Here is a 20000-nt window from a genome sequence, read left to right on the forward strand (position 1 = left end):
TATAAAAGAAAATCACTTTTGATCGTATCATGAAAATGGATCCAATACGATAATCCGAAGCATAAGAGATCGTATGTGAAAAAAAAAACAAAAAAAATTTTTTGTTTTTTTAATTTTTTAAAAAAAAAATTTTCCGATTTTAACCCATTGTAGGTTCAACTTACTATGGTCTTATATACGGCGTTGCAAAGGCCTTTGAAATATCTATCATTAGATATCCATATTGTCTATACTAATATCTTAATAATCCAGATATAGGTCAAAATTCGAGGTGGTCCTGGTCATATCTCAGCCATTTGTCGACCGATTTAGCTGATTTTAAATAGGAAACTTCTCGAAAGCATGTCTGACAGAATTATTGAAGATTTGGATCCCGAAGATATCTTTGGTCTTCAGAAAATTGATTTCAACAGACGGACAGACAGATGGACATGGCTTAAGCGACTCCGCTATCTATAAGGATCCAGAATATATATACTTTATAGGGGCGGAAAATTATATTTATACCCTTACCCTTCTCACGAAGGTGAAGGGTATAAAAAGGTTTACTGAATTTCGTTGTAGGTAAGTATGGAAGATGCCGAACGTTCAGAGCCCCCAGTTGAGGCTCATACACCCGAAACAATTGAAAAAAAACATGATATGGTGCCGGGCCGATCGGAGATTAAAAGTGCGAGAGATTGTGGAGCCATATCAATTTCACATGGCTCAGTGATTTTAATTTTGTGTGTTCACTTTGGTATGAGAAAACTTTTCGCAAGATGGCATCCGTGTTTGCACACAATTTTGTGCATTCATGTGCAGTTTCAATGGCAAAAATCCATTAATTAGGCTAATAATTCTCCGGATTTAGCCCAGAGTGACTATTTCTTGTTTCCAAACCTGAAGAAATGGCTCGACGGAAAGAGATTTAACAACAACGATCACAAGAAAATACCTATTTGATGACCTCGACAGATCTTATTTTTTTAAAGGGATAATAAAAATAGAGAAACATTGGACAAAGTGTATAGAATTCAAAGGCGACTATGTTGAAAAATAAAATGATTTTTTATCAAATGAAAGTTATTTACAATGACTTTGGTTGGTTCTTTTTTCAGTTACAGTAATTTTGACTTACCTGCACAACCAACTTTGCACGATATTTTGTGCAGGTGAGATAAAAATGCAGTTAACCTTAATACACTTACGTGGTCATAACGGCAAATAATTTACATGAAGCTTTGTGATTTTTCCGTCTAAACATAACGAAAAATTTGTTATTTTAGCCTTTAAAGACTTTCCTCGTACACCCTACCAATAACTCTTCAATATATTTAAACAATAGTTGTATAAATTTATAAAAATATCAATCAATATATGCAAATAAATAAAGCTATTATATTACAGGAATAGTAAATATTAGTTTTTTTACATCTTCTTTGTATTAAAAAAAATAAAAAATAAAATTCAATCAAGACAACAAAACTAATTTCTTTTTATTAATATTCATCTTACAAATGTACTTAAAAGTCATATGTCTGTCTGTCTTTTTTTTAATAACAATTGTAAATAAAACTTTTAAATGCTAAAAATTAATTATAAAACAAAAGACTACAATAATAAATATTAAATAACAAACAAAACAGCAACGTTAAGAATTTTAAAATTTCCTGTCTGACAGAGTAAATGGCAACGCAACATACAGTTTCCGGTATTACAAAATATTGACAATTACTTATTTTACGTTAAAATATGTTTAGTTGAGTTAAGTTACCTTGAGATAATGCTTTTACAGACATGAAACTTGATTTGGCAAACAAACAAAAAAATTATTACAAACAGAAATATATTTTGGGTGTTTTATTGAGAAACAGCTAAAATTGAGAAGTTATTCTTGGTAAAATGACTTCAAACCTAAGAAATAATTTTTAAAAAATTTCAATCTAAATTAATCAGTTTTAAGTCATCAGTTTTAATAGTTCTAAATGCACATAAAACAGACTAAGGTAGGTCAAAAGAATTAAAATTTAGGACTTCTATCTGATATCATCCAAGTGTGGATCCAATGCAAAGTTTGTAGCAGACAATAATAAACTGAGTATGTACTTCTTAAATAAGAACCAGAAGTACATTTCGAGTCTTTGGGCGATCGGTAAGCATGCAAGCAGACATGGACTTTCCTTCAACTATTACTGATGTTCTAGAACTCTACTGTGAATGTCCGGCTCTTCATTTGTTGAGATACTGATTTTTGAACGTAAATATACTGAACGATATATAAATTAAAATTTATTTAAAATTTTTCTTTATTATACCCTTCACCTTCGTGAGAAGGGTGGGTATATATAAGTTTGTCATTCCCTTTGTAATTTCTACATTTTTCATTTCCGACCCTATAAAGTATATATATTCTGGATCCTTATAGATAGCGTAGTCGACTAAGCCATGTCCGTCTGTTGAAATCAATTTTCTGAAGACCTTAGATATCTTCGGGATCCAAATCTTCAATATTCTGTCAGACATGCTTTCGAGAATTTTGCTATTTAAAATCAGCAAAATCGGTCCACAAATGGCTGAGATATGAGGAAAAAACCAAGACAACCTCGATTTTTGACCTATATCTGGATTACTAAGACATTAATATAGACAATATAGACATCTAATGATAGATATTTCAAAGACATTTGCAACGATGTATATAAGACCATAGTAAGTTGGACCTACAATGGGTCAAAATCGGAAGAAAAAAATTTTAACCCGAATTTTTTTTTTCAAAAAAAAAAATTGAAAAAACAAAAAAAAAATTGAAAATAACAATCGAAAATTTTTTTTTTCCAAAACATGAAAAAAACAACCAAAAAAAAAAATTTAATTTTGTTTATCTAAAAATATTAAAAATTTTGAGGTATAATTTGGCACAGCCAAATATTGCACTCTTACTTGTTTTTCCTTTTTATTTGTCATTCCGTTTGTAATTTCCACAATATAATTTTCCGACCTTATAAAGTATATATATTCTGGAACCTTATAGATAGCGGAGTCGATTAAGCCATGTCCGTCTGTCTGTCTGTTTGTTGAAACCAATTTTCTGAAGACCCCAGATATCTTCGGAATACAAATCTTCAATAATTCTGTAAGACATGCTATCGAGAAGTTTCCTATTTAAAATCAGCAAAATCGGTCCACAAATGGCTGAGATATGAGGAAAAAACCAGGACAACCTCGATTTTTGACCTATTATATCTGGATTACTAAGTCATTAATATAGACAATATGGATATCTAATGATAGATATTTCAAAGACCTTTGCAACGATGCACGGTGGCTCATATCTCAATTTCATCGGCCAAAAGTCCAACTTTTTGTTAACTCCGATTTAAAAAATTTTAATGCCATTCAATAGTAAACACATTGAAACTAAGGTAGCCAAAAAATTAGATAAAAATATTGTCAATTGTGTGCGTGGCATGCTGTTAAAGTCAAATATTTTATGTCATTTTATAAAAATGTGATTTTTGTAAATTTGATCAGAAGTAAATTATCATTACTCGCAAACTATTATAGATAATTGGATGATTTTTCTTTTGTTATGTTGGTAGGATAATAGTCTTTAAGAGCTAAAATGATTTGTCATTGTACCGTTTATACCTGATGTGTTATTAATTTTTTTCTCAGGTACTATATTTTAGCCAAATTTGAATTTCAGTGGAGTAAAAGTGCTTAGGGTCAAAAGGGGTTAAACTAATTTTACAACCAGGAGAAAGTCCAAAGTGTCCTCTTTAAGCCTATATATACTTGTTGACCTGTTTTGACCTGTTTGTTGAACACTTTTTTCATTTGAATGAAATTACTCCCAAATTGTTGTTCTATTTTTATTTTATTTGTTCATATGACTGGCGCAAAGTACAAGTCGCAATTTTGAAGATATTGCGATAAAATTTGGTACATAAATTTTTTTCGGCCCGAGGACGAAGTCTATTGAAAATTACTGAAATCGGTGCACTATTTCACCTAGCAACCATACAAATGTTCTCCCGAAGTTATACTTTATCGGTCGTAAATGGTTAATTTATATATGTATCTACACAAATTTTGCTCCAAATAAGTTTTATATAAACTGAATTAATGTCGCCTAATTTTATGATGATCGGTCCATTATTAGTCATAGCTCCCATTTAAGACCCGCTTCCGAAAATCACTTTAACGAGCATAAATCTTTTAAAAATGTTGGTATAAATACAAAATTCAATAGAAATAACATTCATATAGACGTAAATCACACGACCTAATTTCATGGCGATAGGTCCATTATTAGTTATAGCTCCCATATAAGACCCGCTTCCGAAAATCACATTAACGAGCATAAATCTCTTAAAAATGTTGGTATAAACACAAAATTCAATAGAAATAACTTCCATATAGACATAAATCACACGACCTAATTTCATGGTGATCGGTCCATAATTGGTCATAGCTCCCTATAAGGCCCACTTCCGAAAATCATTCACGAAAATAAATTATAGTGTAGGGGTATTATAGAGTCGAGCTTTTTTAATAAGTATAGCTGATTCAAAAAACAAAAAATTTGCATTTTCATACTAAATGCTATAAAAAATTAAAAATTCAACTTTAACCTTAAATTGCGCAACAACTGCTGAACCGATTTTAATGAAATTAAAACTGGAGAAAAATTCAAGAAGTTATCTGTTCTAAAATATCTCTATCGGTTCAAAAGTTACAGAGTTTTGGCCGATGAAAAACGAAAATGAGCCACTGTGCGACGTATATAATACCATACAAAATGGGAAAAAATATTTTTAAACCGGAATTTTTTTTTCACCAAAATAAAAATTAAAAAACTAAACATTTTTTTAAAAATTTAAAAAAAAAAATTTAAAATTTAGCTTTGAGTTGAATTTACAAGGAGAAAAAATGCATTTTAATTTAAAATAATCGAAATGTGTACGTAATTGTCGTTCTAATAATATATAAAAGAAACAAATTGGTTAAAAAATTTTAAAGTTATTAAAAAATCGCCAGGCCATTAACGTGTCTCAGGCCACTAGAACAAGAAATGTAGGAACAAAATTAACATATTTTGAGAAATATTAAAACAAAAGCTTATTTTTACTTAAAATATATCCATATTTACTTGTATATGAGTTTTTATCTTCATAGGATACAGTTAACCTATTCGCAGGTATAACCAAAAAAAAAATATTTTTTTAAGGCAGTTTCAAAACTCCAATTTCAAATTTTTAAAAATTTTATTAAACAAATTTCATGATTTTTTGATCATCACATGGGGATTTATTGACAACATAATAGGGAATAAAAATGTGAAAAAAGTATGACAATACCTTCTATAGTTTTTCCGTACTTCCAATATAAATATTGCGATTTTCGAGAAAAACTAATTTATTGGCACTATTTTGGCGAATGAGAGCAATTTCCTTACTGTTATTAACTTTAAGTAAAATCTGTTCAGAATATTATAGTCCAGGTAATTTTAAATATAGTCTGAAAGTTTTCCTAAAATCGGAAAACGTTAAACCTTAAATCGTGGAGGTCAAAGTTAAAATTTTTCAATATTTGGAATTTCTAATGAAAAGATACCGAAATATTTGGTCAATTCACAAGGTCTCTTATCATGTAATATTGTCATAATGTCCTAATATTTCACAATGGTATTTATTGTTTTTCAAGTAAAAAATGTCCTAAAATAACCAATAGTACTCTGTATGCTATGTTTATTGTGTTATCGTAGCCAACCAGTAGAGATCTTCGCCGAATGCCTAAGTGTCGGTTAAGCCGAGCTGCCGAGTCGGGATATATTAAGACATTATGACAATATGACTGATAAGAGACCTTGTGAATTGACCAATTATATATTTTTGGGCCGATTTTGATGAAACTTAAGAAAAATATAAAATGAAGTTTAGTATTTACAATAACAGCACAAAAATGGAAATTAACCCTTAAGAGCACTTGGGGTCAAAATTACTGTGTTTTTCGTGATTTTAAAAGTTCAGGGTCATTTTGACACACAAGAAATATTTAATAATGCCCAGAAATATTTAATTGAGTCCCAGACCTTTAATTCCCAGACCTTTAATTTATAGATTCCAGGTTTCCCTTAAATTTTTAGAATCTTTTAAATCTGTGTAACTGCCTCGTACTCAATTCTATACCCACCTCTATTTATGTAAAATCTATACAAATTAAAATTAACTTACAATTACATATGTTCAGCCAACAACATAATTTGAAATCATTCATTAAACAAACAAAAAAAATCCATTTTCAAATAAATTACTTTTGCAAAACTATTTAAACAAATTTGGAAACAACATTAAAAGGGTAAAAACGTAAAGCAGCCACAAATAACAAACAAGTCAAAGTAGCAACTCAACTTAACCAACCAACCAACAATACAAAGGTGGCAAAGCCACAATCATTATGCTGACAGCTTTATAATGTCGATTTTTTTTCCTACAAATTGTTTTTTTGGCGTCTTTTAAGCAAAATCAATGATCCTATAAATCCATTGAAATATTTTCAATAGAAATAGTAAATAGTAAGTACATTTACAATAATGCTTTATTTTTGGCTTATCTGTTTTGGTTTGTGGTTTTATAAAAAAAAATTTAGAAAAATTGTAAACCACTGCTTGCAGTTACACCTCACAACCACGTTTTTGTTTTTTTATTTTTTTAATATTTATTTGTTTATTTTATGTTTCACGTCAGACACACCTTTTTGTAATGATTTAATTTTTATTTTATTTATTTGTTTTGTTATTATTTTTCATTTATTTAGTAAAGTCTTGTTGTCATTCACATTTACATTTTCATAAACTTCATGAGTGGTAAAAAATGTGCCCTTTTTTCATTTGACACTAAATACCCGGTACGGTACCCTTTGTCATGTTAATGACCCTAATCCGCCGGCTTTATATTGAAAGTATGTTAAATTTGTTTTTATTGAGTTATAGACTTGTACTATTTCTTTAAATTGTTACATGTATTTAAATATAAATGAGGCAGATTTCAGCAGCTCTTTATAGATAGGACCCTTTTGGTCCCACCAAATACAGAGCATTACCTTAGCCCCATGGATATTTGGCTTTGGTGTCGATTTGTGTGGTTGGCCGGGCTTCACATACAATCTCTTATTCCTCGGATTATTGTAATAGATCCATTTTCAGTTCATTGAAAAAATGTTAAGTGTCTGGAAAGCCTTCGCATAGTACCACATTGCAAAAGTAGTTTTGATAGTTCTCTTGATACTTATAGTCTAAACTAATGATCACAAAATATGCAACGAATGCTTTTAATAATTTTAATTCATGTCGAGTTCATTTAAATTATAATTCGAATCATATTTTGAGCAAACAGAATGCATTTAAGAATTTTTTATTCATGATGAATTCATTCAAATTTCAATTCATATTTTGGTCTAAATTATATATACCCTTCACCAAATTATACTTCAAAATAAAAATTTTAAATATTTTTAGGTAAACAAAATTTATTTTTCCAAAGTTATTTTTTTCATTTTTTGAAAAAAAATTTTTGATTTTTAAAAATTTTTTTTTTTAAAAAAATATTTGTTTTGATTTTAACCCATTGTAGGTCAACTTACTATGGTCTTATATACGTCGCACAGTGGCTCATTTTCGTTTTTCATCGGCCAAAACTCTATAACTTTTGAACCGATAGAGATATTTTAGAAATTTTTTTTGGTGGACAGATAACTTCTTGAATTTTTCTCTAGTTTTAATTTCATTAAAATCGGTTCAGCAGTTGTTGCGCAATTTAAGGTTAAAGTTGAACTTTTAATTTTTTATAGCATTTAGTATGAAAATGCAGATTTTTTGTTTTTTGAATCAGCTATACTTATTAAAAAAGTTATCAGCAGATAAAAACAAGCTCGACTATATAATACCCTACACTATAATTTATTTTCGTGAATGATTTTCGGAAGCGGGTCTTATATGGGAGCTATGAATAATTATGGACCTATCGCCATGAAATTAGGTCGTGTGATTTATCTCTATATGGAAGTTATTTCTATTGAATTTTGTGTTTATACCAACATTTTTAAGAGATTTATGTTCGTTAAAGTGATTTTCGGAAGCGGGTCTTATATGGTAGCTATAACTAATAATGGACCGATCGCCATGAAATTAGGTCGTGTGATTTACGTCTATATGAATGTTATTTCTATTGAATTTTATGTTTATACCAACATTTTTAAGAGATTTATGCTCGTTAAAAGAGGGTCTTATATGGGAGCTATGACTAATAATGGACCGATCATCATAAAATTAGTTGACATTAATTCAGTTTATATAAAACTTATTTCAAGCAAAATTTGTGTAGATACATATATAAATTAACCATTTACGACCGATAAAGTATAACTTCGGGAGAACATTTGTATGGGTGCTAGGTGAAATAGTGGACCGATTTCAGTAATTTTCAATGGACTTCGTCCTCGGGCCGAAACAAATTTATGTACCAAATTTTATCGCAATATCTTCAAAATTGCGACTTGTACTTTGCGCCAGTCATATGAACAAATAAAATAAAAATAGAACAAAAATTTGGGAGAAATTTCATTCAAATGAAAAAGTGTTCAACAAACAGGTCAAAACAGGTCAACAAGTATATATAGGCTTAAAGAGGACACTTTGGACTTTCTCCTGGTTGTAAAATTTGTTTAACCCCTTTTGACTCTAAGCACTTTTACTCCACTGAAATTCAAATTTGGCTAAAATATAGTACCTGAGAAAAAAATTAATAACACATCAGGTATAAACGGTACAATGACAAATCGTATCAGCTCTTAAATACTATTAGCCTACCAACATAACAAAAGAAAAATCATCCAATTATCTATAATAGTTTTCGAGTAATGATAATTTACTTCTGATCAAATTTACAAAAATCACATTTTTTATAAAATGACATAAAATATTTGACTTTAACAGCATGCCACACACAGAATTGACAATATTTGTATCTAATTTTTTGGCTACTTTAGTTTCAATGTGTTTACTATTGAATGGCATTAACATTTTTGAAATCGGAGTTAACAAAAAGTTGGACTTTTGGCCGATGAAATTGAGATATGAGCCACCGTGTGTCGTTGCAAAGGTCTTTGAAATATCTATCATTAGATATCCATATTGTCTATATTAATGACTTAGTAATCCAGCTATAGGTCAAAAATCGAGGTTGTCCTGGTTTTTTCCTTATATCTCAGCCATTTGTGGACCGATGCCGGAGATATTGATGTATGAATCGTGTATGTAAGTTATTTGGGGGCAGACAGACAGACGGACATGGCTTAATCTACTCCGCTATCTATTAGGATCCAGAATATATATACATTATAAGGTCGGAAAATTATATTGTGGAAATTACAAACGGAATGACAAACTTATATTTACCCTCTCACGAAGGTGAAGGGTAAAAAATACGCTGTCAAATAAAAATCAGATATAGAATTATTGAGTATTTTTGGAATTAACAAATTACATGGAATTTGAAGAACCTAAAACGAAATCGATTGGAATTGAAACCATTTCGAACAAATTGTGTGATAGGTCGACGACGGAATTAATTATATTTTCGATGGGAATGGAGTTCTTTCAATTCGTTCGGAATGGTTTCAATTCCGATCGATTTCGATTTAATAATTCGGGTTTTCCTATTCTAATTTGAGATCTTTTTGTATATTAAAACAAAAGTCAAGCTTTTGGTAATGAACTTTGTTTAAAAATAGTTAAAAACTAAAAATTACAATGAAATATCGATTCCACTTTTTTTGAAAAAAAAAATACGGAATTAATACCACTTTCGATCGGAATGGAATTCTGTGACAAGCGGTGATGGAAATTATATCTTATTTTGTATTCTTCTTGCTAAATTCATAATTTGCTGATTTTCAACACCCAAAATTACCTTTTAACAATTTCCCCCAACTTTTTACATTTATCTGGCAACTATGCCTGTGAACTATTGGAAATACCTTTTTATTCCAACTTCGTGAAACTTTTATCTAAAATAAACAAAAAATTCTGTATTTACCTTATAGAATATTTAGTGAAAACAGCTAATCCATACGTAACAGCAATTTTAATAAGAAATTTTCAAACAAATATGTATGTATTTGATTGATTGATGGCTGGCTTTACATTTACAAATTTTATTTATATTTTGATTACACGAAATATTTGTTTTGATTTATTTTATTTTAAGGATGTAAATTCTTTGTTATTTTTTTAAAGAATTTGAAAATTTTTTGATAAACTCTTTAATAGACTTTTATATTTGAATATTTTAATTAAACTCGAGAACTTTTTTAATGATTTTTTTATAACATTTCTTAAGCATAGTTGTGTTTAAACACTTTCAGCAGATTTTTGCTATTGCTATATAGATGATTTCAAAAATCACTTAAATTATTAGATTATATTCTTACAAGTGAAATTTTCCAAAAATATTTACGTTTCTTTAGGGTTTTAAGGTTGGCAGCACTTTCTTGAGAGTTTACGATTTTTTATTTTAAAATTTTCAGCAATAATTGTAATTGTATTCAGTATAATTTGTATTATTTTACAGTTTACTAGTTTTTTTATATTTTAAACAAAGTTTAAATTATTTTTTTCAAACAAGGTGGCAACACTTTTCAATTTTCTTTTATTTTGGAATTATAAAAATGGCTGCTAAAATGCTAAATTGTTTAAGAATTTATTCTATATTTTTAATTAAGCAGTAAAGTTGTTTATTATTCAGTTTTATAAACAAAATATAGGTTTTTGCAAAAAAAGGTGGCAACACTTTTTTAAATTTTTAAATAAATTTTATAAAAAAAAATTTATTTGAAAGTCTGAATTTTTTTCACTTTTTGATTAATTTAAATTTTTAGATTTTATAAAAATCGTTTAAACTGTTGTTATTTATTTAAAATTTCAATAATTTTTATTAGATTTGTGGTGAAACCCACTTATTATCATTTTTATTTATTTATTTGTTTAGAAACTTTTCTTTTAACACTTTGAGTAGGTTGTTATTACAATAATTCTAAACTAGATCAAACTCTGACAGAATAGTAAATATTTTTATTATATTTCAAATTCTTTTGATGATTTCTGATTTCAAATGCAAAATAAAAACACACACACACAAACACTTGAAAAAATACCGGCAATTGCGAAAAAAAATATTTTATTAGAGCCAACTGTAAACAAAACACAAAGATGACAGCTGTCAGTTGCCAGAATTGATAAACTTTTCAATTGTTTACAATAATTTCGGCCAAAGAATATCTATTTCACTCAATTACTTTTTGTAGCAAACCAAAAAAAAAAACACCAACAATTTTTTATTAAATTACTGTTTACTTTTTATGTTAACAAGCATTAGAAGTAGCACGAGTATTTTAGCAGTTTTTTTTGTTTAATGTTTTATTAAAAGCTTCAAATGATTTGTGTATGAAATAAATGAAAAAAGTTAAAAAACAACAAGAGTTAAACAAGAACGGGCTTCGGTAAATCCCCCGTTTCAAACATCCAAACCGTATGAACTCACGACAAATACTGACACAAGAAACCGAAAAACACAACGCGGCCCAACACTGAACCAACAACGAACACAACCCAACGCGCAACACAGACCGACATTAAAACACAACAACAATAAAACAACTTCAATTTCTGCTAAATGAAAATATTGAAAGCAAAAGAAATACAACAACATAAAAACATACTCAAACAAAATAAAAACAAAAAAAAACAGTAAAAGAAAAACAAATTGAAATGAAATGAAAGAAACTAAAGAATTGCTTTTGAATTACATTTTGTTTGTATGAACGTGCTAAATGGAGATGGATGGCTGAATGTTCGGTTCGCATGGATACACTTAAGACCGGCACAGCAACAACAACAGCCAGAACAACACCATACCACAGTTGGAGAGTGTTCCAAAACAAAACGTCTGACCATATGGCAAGTAGACAGACAGTCAAAATATTTCATATGTTTTGTTTGGTTCTCATCTCATGTATTCTTTGTTTAGTTCTCCCCCTTTCCAGCACATTCCGCTCTGTAAAACAGCGAGCTGCAGTGAGCTCTCAAATGAGCTCTCTTGTTTTTATTTTCACATGTATGCAAGCACACACATTGTATAAAAATAGTCAGTCTCGCATGAGCATTGATAGAAGCAGGTTGTGTTACGCTTTTATGTTTGTTTATTTCATTATTTCAGCTATTTGTTTTTGTTTTTGCCAGAGAATAATTCTCAACTCATACAACTACAATATCTAAAAACTGTAGTGGTGTGAGTTTGCATTTCGCTGCTGTAAAATAACTTGATTTTTAGTGGAATGTTGTGAAATTGAAACAAACAAAGTAATAAACAAACAAGTAGAATAAAAAAACATGTACAAATAAGTCGGTATGAATGATACACTACATCACTATGGAACCAGCTGAATGTTAATGAATAAATTTCTGGAATCAGTAGTCGAAAGGTCAACCTTTCGGTCTATATCTAAAGTTCGCATCTGACGATTTCCTGATTGTGTGTGTTAGGTTAAACAGTTAAAAATGATAACTCCGCACAGTGGTTTAGAAACGTTTTACATTTAGAAATAATTCGGTATCTCTGGAGCTATTGGAGATATCGTAACGAAATGTCACAGGGTTGGAGCTGAGGTGTTTCTGAGTTGATTTACAGCTATTCAGATTCGTAGGCGAAATGAAGGCCAGTAGGTGATCCCTCAAAGTTGGTCACCTCGGGTTATGATCCGAATGAGCTGAAATTTAAATAGTCCTTGATAAGATCTACAAAAAATACGTTTACATGTATACATAGGTTATATCATTAGTTGAAGTGATATTCAGTTTTATTTATTTATTACACCCTTCACCTTCGTGAGAAGGGTATATATATAAAAGGGGACAAACGCCCTTTTACAATACAGAAATTGAAAGGCAGACAGGCGAAGTTTGTTGGCGAGAGGTCGAAGAGGTAGAGAGTGTATTACACAGACTTTGTAATTTCCACAATATAATTTTCCGACCATATAAAGTATATATATTCTGGATCCTCATAGATATCGGAGTCGAGTAAGCCATATCTGTCTGTCTGTTGAAATCAATTTTCTGAATACCCCAGATACCTTCGGGATCCAAATCTTCAATAATACTGTCAGACATGCTTTCGAGAAGTTTGCTATTTAAAATCAGCAAAATTGGTAAACAAATGGCTGAGATATAAGGAAAAAACCAGGACAACCTCGATTTTTGACCTATATCTGGATCACTAAGTCATTAATATAGATAATATGGATATCTAATGATAGATATTTCAAAGACCTTTGCAGTGACGTAAATAAAACCATAGTAATTTGGACCTACAATGGGTCAAAATAGGAAAAATATTTTTTAACCCGATTTTTTTTTTTAAAAAATTTTTAATTTAAAAAAAAATAAAATTAAAAAAATATTTAAAAAAACAATTCGAAAATTTGTTTTCCAAAAAATTAAAAAACTCCAAAAAAAAATAAATTTCGTTTACTTAAAAATATTTAAAATTTAATATTTTGAAGTATAATTTGGTGGAGGGTATATAAAATTCGGCCAAATACAAAAACTTTTCCAAATATTTCATTAGTGGCCTAAAATTTGAAATAATTTTTTAAAAAATTTTAACATTTTTGAAGTATTTTATTTGTATACTTTTATTAACTTAATTTAACAAAAAACAAAGGACATAATTAATTAAATTCTAAAAATGAGAAAACAAATTTTAAAGATTTCTTTATTACGGCATTGAAAAAACAATGGAAACTTAGGTGTTATTTTAACACTTTGCAATAACTCAATATTTTATTGGGTATCCCTTATTTTTTATAACTGTTACACATCGACGATGCATTGAACCAATTAAAAAGTCAATAATCTCCTTTGAAATATTTTGCCATTCCCTTATAACCGCCTCCAATAAATCTTCCTTCCTGGTGTAATTTTGGGTCCTTATTTTACAATCTACAATTTCCCATAGATTTTCTATGGGATTGAGATCTGGCGATTGGGCAGGCCACTTCAAAACACGTACCGTACACGAACCACTCGGTTACAACCCTAGAGGTGTGTTTCGGGTCGTTGTCATGTTGAAATCTCCAAACTAGGGGCATATTTTCCTCAGCGTATGGATACATAACATCGTTTAATATGGTTCAGTATCCTATACCTGTCATGGTATCTTTTATAATATGAATTGGGCCCATACCTTGCCCTGAAAAACATCCCCATACCATAATATTGCCACCGCCAAATTTTAGAGTCTTATTTGTGTACTTTGAATCTAATCATTTTCCCTTTGGTCGTCTTACAAATGTTCTCCCATTACTGCATCTTAAATTGTATTTGGGTTTGTCGGAAAAGAGGACAGTATTCCATTTCTGTATCGACCAGTTTAAATGATAACTGGCAAATTGTAGACGAGCAGAACGGTTCTTTTTAGAAATGAGTGGTTTTTTCACAGGACGATAGCAACCAAGACCAGCCTCATTTGCAATGCGACTAACTGTTCGGGTACTTATTTCTAATTTTAGGCTATTAACAACCTCTCGAGGAGTTATTTTTGGGAATTTATTGAACTCTCTCGCTATTAAATTATCTTGTCTAGGAGTAGTCTTATGAGGTCTTCCACCTAAATGTTGATTTCTACACAACCGGTCTCACGAAATTTCTTTATAATTTTTTAAACTGCTGATTTATTTATTGAATATTTGTCACAGATACTTTTTTGTTTTAAACCAGCTTTAAAATCGTTAATTATTTTATTTTTTAAGTCTTCACAAATCTTAACATTATAAATTTTCGTTAACTTTGAAAAAAAGCAATTATGCGAAAAACTTAGAAAAAGAAATTGTGAAAAATTACCAGAATTTAAAAATAAAATAACTGTAAATAGGATGCTTTTTAAATCGTTCTTTTAAATATTATTTTAGTTTTACACTTCTTTCTTGCAGAAGTTTAAAAGTTTCCATTGTTTTGTCAGTAGCGAAATAGTGAATATTTTTAATTTTGTTCCCTTTTTTTAATTAATTATGTTGTTTGTTTTTCAGTTAATTTATATAAATAAAACTATACAAGTAAAATACAAAAAAAAAATTTTTATTTTAAAAAAATATTATAAATTTTGGGCTACATATTTCCATATGTAGCCCAAAATTTATAATATTTTTTTCAAATCTAAATTTTTTTTTTAGTATTTTACTTGTATGGTTTTATTTATATAAATTAACTGAAAAACAAACAACATAATTAATTAAAAAAAGGGAACAAAATATTTGCAAAAGTTTCCATTGTTTTGTCAACCACAGTAGCTCTCTTACTTGTTTTTATTTTAATTACCAGGGAAACCAAAATATGCAAATGCATGTTTTTTCTGGTGAGTCTAATGAGCACATGGATGAGATATTTACACGTTTCAGAACTATTTAAGAATTTTGGCATCGATTTGTTAGTGCATAATTATGCATATTTTACCCTTAAATACATATTTTTGCATATATTTGTTTTAAGAGCATATTTATGTCATATTTTGCGTTTTTAGAGCATATTTTACTGTTTAATAGCATATTTTGAGTTTATCAAAAACAAATTTTGTCTTACTTATTTTTCGCTGCTGTGTTACAGGTTTTTACTTCCTTTGTTTAAAATTCAAAATTGAAAAATATATGAAAAGCCATCTTAGTTAAATTACGGTAAAATACTCTTTATCACTCAAAACGTATACGTTATTTTGTTTAAAAAATCGTGCATTTGATGACACATTGTTTTAAATTTTATTTTTGATATTAACAGTTTAAAATTTTGTACATATAGTGAACCGTAATCAGTGAAATATTTCGACAACTTTAGGATTCATATTTGCAAGCCCATTTTATACCTCAGCTCCTGTCACTGTAGTAACGCATAAATTGGGAAGTAATAGACAAAGTTCTTAAAGCAACACCTTGCATTGTTCATGATGGAAGTCTCAAAGATTAAAAAATACTTTTACTAAACGTTTCAAACATTTTATTATATTAAAACTAAAACAGCTTAAAGTGTAGGGTACATACAGGAAAAATATATGAATGAATTTCTGCCTAATTCTAAAAACAACAAGGAACAAAGCGAAATTAAAACATGGCACTAAAGAATACCAACAAAATGAAAATTAAACACAAAGAAAAACGAAACACTGAATTGTTTACGTATTCTCAATTGCACTCACCCTACCCCCACCCAACAGAAACAAAATGGTAGTGAAGACAACAACACTATAATGAAAGGAAAAAGAGAGAGAGAAAACAAGTACATGCAAGTTTAGTTGTTTTTGTTTTCTAATGAGAAAAATAAAACATAAATGCGCATGCATTTGAACTCAGCTGACTTTGTTTATTATCAATTCCAATTTAGGTTCTTTGTTGTTGGTGTTTCTGTTATGTTTTCGTCGTGTTGTTGTTGTATTAGTGCTGTTGTTGGTATCGTAGTTTAGTTCATTTATTTATAAATGTTGTTGCTGTTCTTTTCTATGTTTGCAGATTTTCCAAGTGGAACGGAACGAACTTCCGTTAATTGCATCGTACTAAGAAGAATCAAACTAATAAACAACTACAACAAACATGCATAGAAAACTAAAATGAAGAAGAAAACTTAATAGTACAACAACAGCAACAGCAACAATAACAAAAAAAAAACAACAAACAAACAACATGATGACTAGCCAGGCATGATTTTTCCATGGAATTAATGTTATTATGATTATGGTTGATGGGTTAATGCATATTTATGTTTTCATGTTTCCATCAATGTTTTACTGCATGTTTGCGCGAGTGTATGTGTGTGAGTTTGATTTTTTTTTCTTTTTTTGGTGTGCATGTGTGAAATCAGGGTCTATTGTTGCAGTGTCTTCACAAAACTACAAGTGGCCGACCATTTGATAGAGTTGGCAAGACCGACAGACAGACATGATAAATTATTGGCTGTTGTCTGCATAGAAATTTCTCAAAACAAATCTTTGAAAGAAATCTTGATTAGAAGTGCAAAAAAAATTAATAAGACATTCGAAATGAAAATCAAAATTTATGTTTTCTATGTGGAAGTAAATACATATGTACACGATCTCTGTAGAACTTGGAACTTGCAATTCTGAAAATGTATCTATGAGTTATTAATGCAATGAATCAGCTTTTCCACTAGAGCTGGACTCATATCTCAGCATAAATTTTCATTGCCTAGCAATGAATACCCACACGGGAATACCTTCCAATTTTAATTATAAAGATTAATTTAAGTGACGCTAATTTAATTAAACAAATTACTGTACACTCCGGTCCCGTACACAATACGTTTGTGTACGGGACCGGAGAAACGCCACTCAAAACAATGCACTAACGACGCAAACCGTTTCCATTTCGGAATTATCTGTTGATAGAACTGATAACTATCAAATACCAAGGTTGGCTACTGATTCGAAATGATTAAAAGGAAACGGTAAGCTTAATTTTTATTATTACGGTAATGGTATTTTAAAGGTAATTGTAACAGTTCAGTAACGGTAGCTTAGAGGTAACGGTATTTTAAAGATAACGGTAATTTCATCCAGAATTAAATTACACTCTACTACAAAATAACACTTTTTGTCAGAAATTGAAAAACGACACAATGGGGGTTATAGGCCTAGGTGAGGACGTACTAAAACCGTTTTCAAAGATTTTGAAACACCCTGAAAATTTTGAGTTATTTTGAAAAAAAAAAACTGTTGTAGTAGTTTAGTACCTCTAACTTACACATTTTTAGACCGATTTCAAAGTTGTAAACAATTATGGAGAGGCAAAGAGAGGCTTTCATAAAATATAGTAAAAATGTATAGGTATTCGAAGAAATTGTGTAAGTTTTTATAAAAAGTTTCGGTTTTTTTTTTCCGTAATTTTTCAAATTCAACAATAGTTATTTTAATTGTTTTCCTATGAAAACCTATTTTTTAATTTTTGCACAGTGTTAAAGACAATTTTATATAGAAAACAAGTAAGAGAGCTATATTCGGCTTAAATACCTTTCACCAAATTATACTTCAAAATAAAAATTTTAAATATTTTTAGGTAAACAATTTTTTTTGCAGTTGTTTTTTTAATTTTTTGTAAAAAAAAAATTTCGAATTGTTTTTTTTTTAAATTTAAAATTTTTTTTTTTAATATTTAGCGAAAAAAAACTTTTGGTGAAAAAAAAAATTCGGGTTAAAACATATTTTTCCCGATTTTGATCCATTGTAGGTCAAACTTACTATGGTCTTTATACGTCGCACAGTGGTATAGAATAAAAAAAGAGGGAAATAAAACTGCAACTTCTAAACCAGTGGTACGCAAAAAGAGGCATTTAATTTGTGTGCTCTTTTGGGTAAAAAATAAAATATCCACAACAACATCAAGAAACTGAATGAATGTGTGTATTTTTACGCTCTATTACGCTCTTTTGTTTACATTCGGGTTGAGGTTGACGAAAATCATCGTAACCTCAACAATATGAACGCCTACCATGGTTCTAAACTATTAATCTGATTTGAAGGAAATTCTATGATTTTTCAAATACATACATATAACATTACACTCAAATACATATAACATTGGACTCAGTCATTATTTTTAAACAAATCTTTTTTTGTTTGACACAAACATTTATTGGTCCAATAAAAGAAAAATGGAGAAAATCGGAAAAATTTTGGATCCGCTTTTATAAAAAAACTGGAGTAGGGTGGGTAAAAATGTTGAAAATTTAATTTTTATCCTAATATCTCCTAAGCTTTAAGAGATAATTGATAGCTTTTTGTAGTGCTCGACGAGGAGATTCCATATATATAATTTGTTTGAAATCGGAATACAAACCAAGAAATAGGATCGTTTTAAAAATGTAACATACCCGAGGAGCAGTACTTTGAGGTCCCGTGGCCGCCCATGATGTCCAAGTTCAAAACTTAAACTCTACAACAATTCATCTTTGCGCATGTTAAATTTCGTACAAATCGGGCTAACCGTTTAGAAATTACAGATTTATTTCTCTCTTTTTTTTATTCTATAGCACTGTGACTTATTGCAAAGGTCTAGATATCCATATTATCTATATTAATAATCCAGATATAGGTCAAAAATAGGTAAAAAAATCGAGGTTGTCCTGGTTTTTTCCTTATATCTCAGCCATTTGTAGACCGATTTTCTATCTAATGATAGATATTTTAGTGTCCATTGCAACGATGTATAGGTTATAGTAATTTGGACCTAGAATGGGTCAAAATCGGGAAAAATATTTTTTAACCCGATTTTTTTTACCAACAAATTTAACCCGAATTTTTTTTTACCAAAAAAATTTTTATTTCATAAATTTTTTTTCAATAAAATTAAAAAAAAATTTGTTTAAAAAATTAAAAAAAAAAATTTGGAAAAGCAATTAAAAAACTAAAAAATTTGAATTTGGTTTTTAAATTTCCAAAAACAATTTTGAAAATTTTGTATTTTAAAATATAATTTGGTGAAGGGTATATAATATTTGGTACAGCCGAATATAGCTCTCTTTCTTGTTATTACTTTTGTGGTACATCCTTCCTTCCTTGACCTGCCGATCACGGGCGGGTCACCTTCAAGAGGGCAGTACACTGGTATTGAACTACAAAATATGCAGTGAGAATATCCGAATTTTTACCGACATTGAGATTGGGAAATAAATCCCGGACGATTTTTTGTATAGATCACGGACGGGTCACATTTAATAGAAGACATTTTCGAGATCTAAACAGATGGATCCAAATCTATGGCATAAAATAAGTGGTCTGGAGGATACTAAGTTATCCAGTCGGAGATTTTGGTCATCAAGAGAATATTTTGTGGGAATATTTTGGCCAACCTCTAGATTAGAATATAAATGGCAGATGATTTTCTGTATCGATAAAGGGTAGGTT

The 20000-nt window shown here is 29.5% G+C and overlaps 1 long non-coding RNA gene across 1 annotated transcript in view; it reads right to left on the reverse strand.

The window, feature by feature from the left end:
• Window positions 1-10265, reverse strand: part of LOC135960576 (uncharacterized) — a 92475-nt gene extending 82210 nt beyond the window's left edge. The window contains exon 1 of the long non-coding RNA XR_010576585.1: window positions 10080-10265. This is a non-coding gene — a long non-coding RNA (uncharacterized LOC135960576). The remainder of the gene's footprint in view (window positions 1-10079) is intronic.
• Window positions 10266-20000: the final 9735 nt, after the last annotated feature.

This window comes from Calliphora vicina, chromosome 5, assembly GCF_958450345.1.
Source record: "Calliphora vicina chromosome 5, idCalVici1.1, whole genome shotgun sequence".
NCBI lineage: Eukaryota > Metazoa > Arthropoda > Insecta > Diptera > Calliphoridae > Calliphora > Calliphora vicina.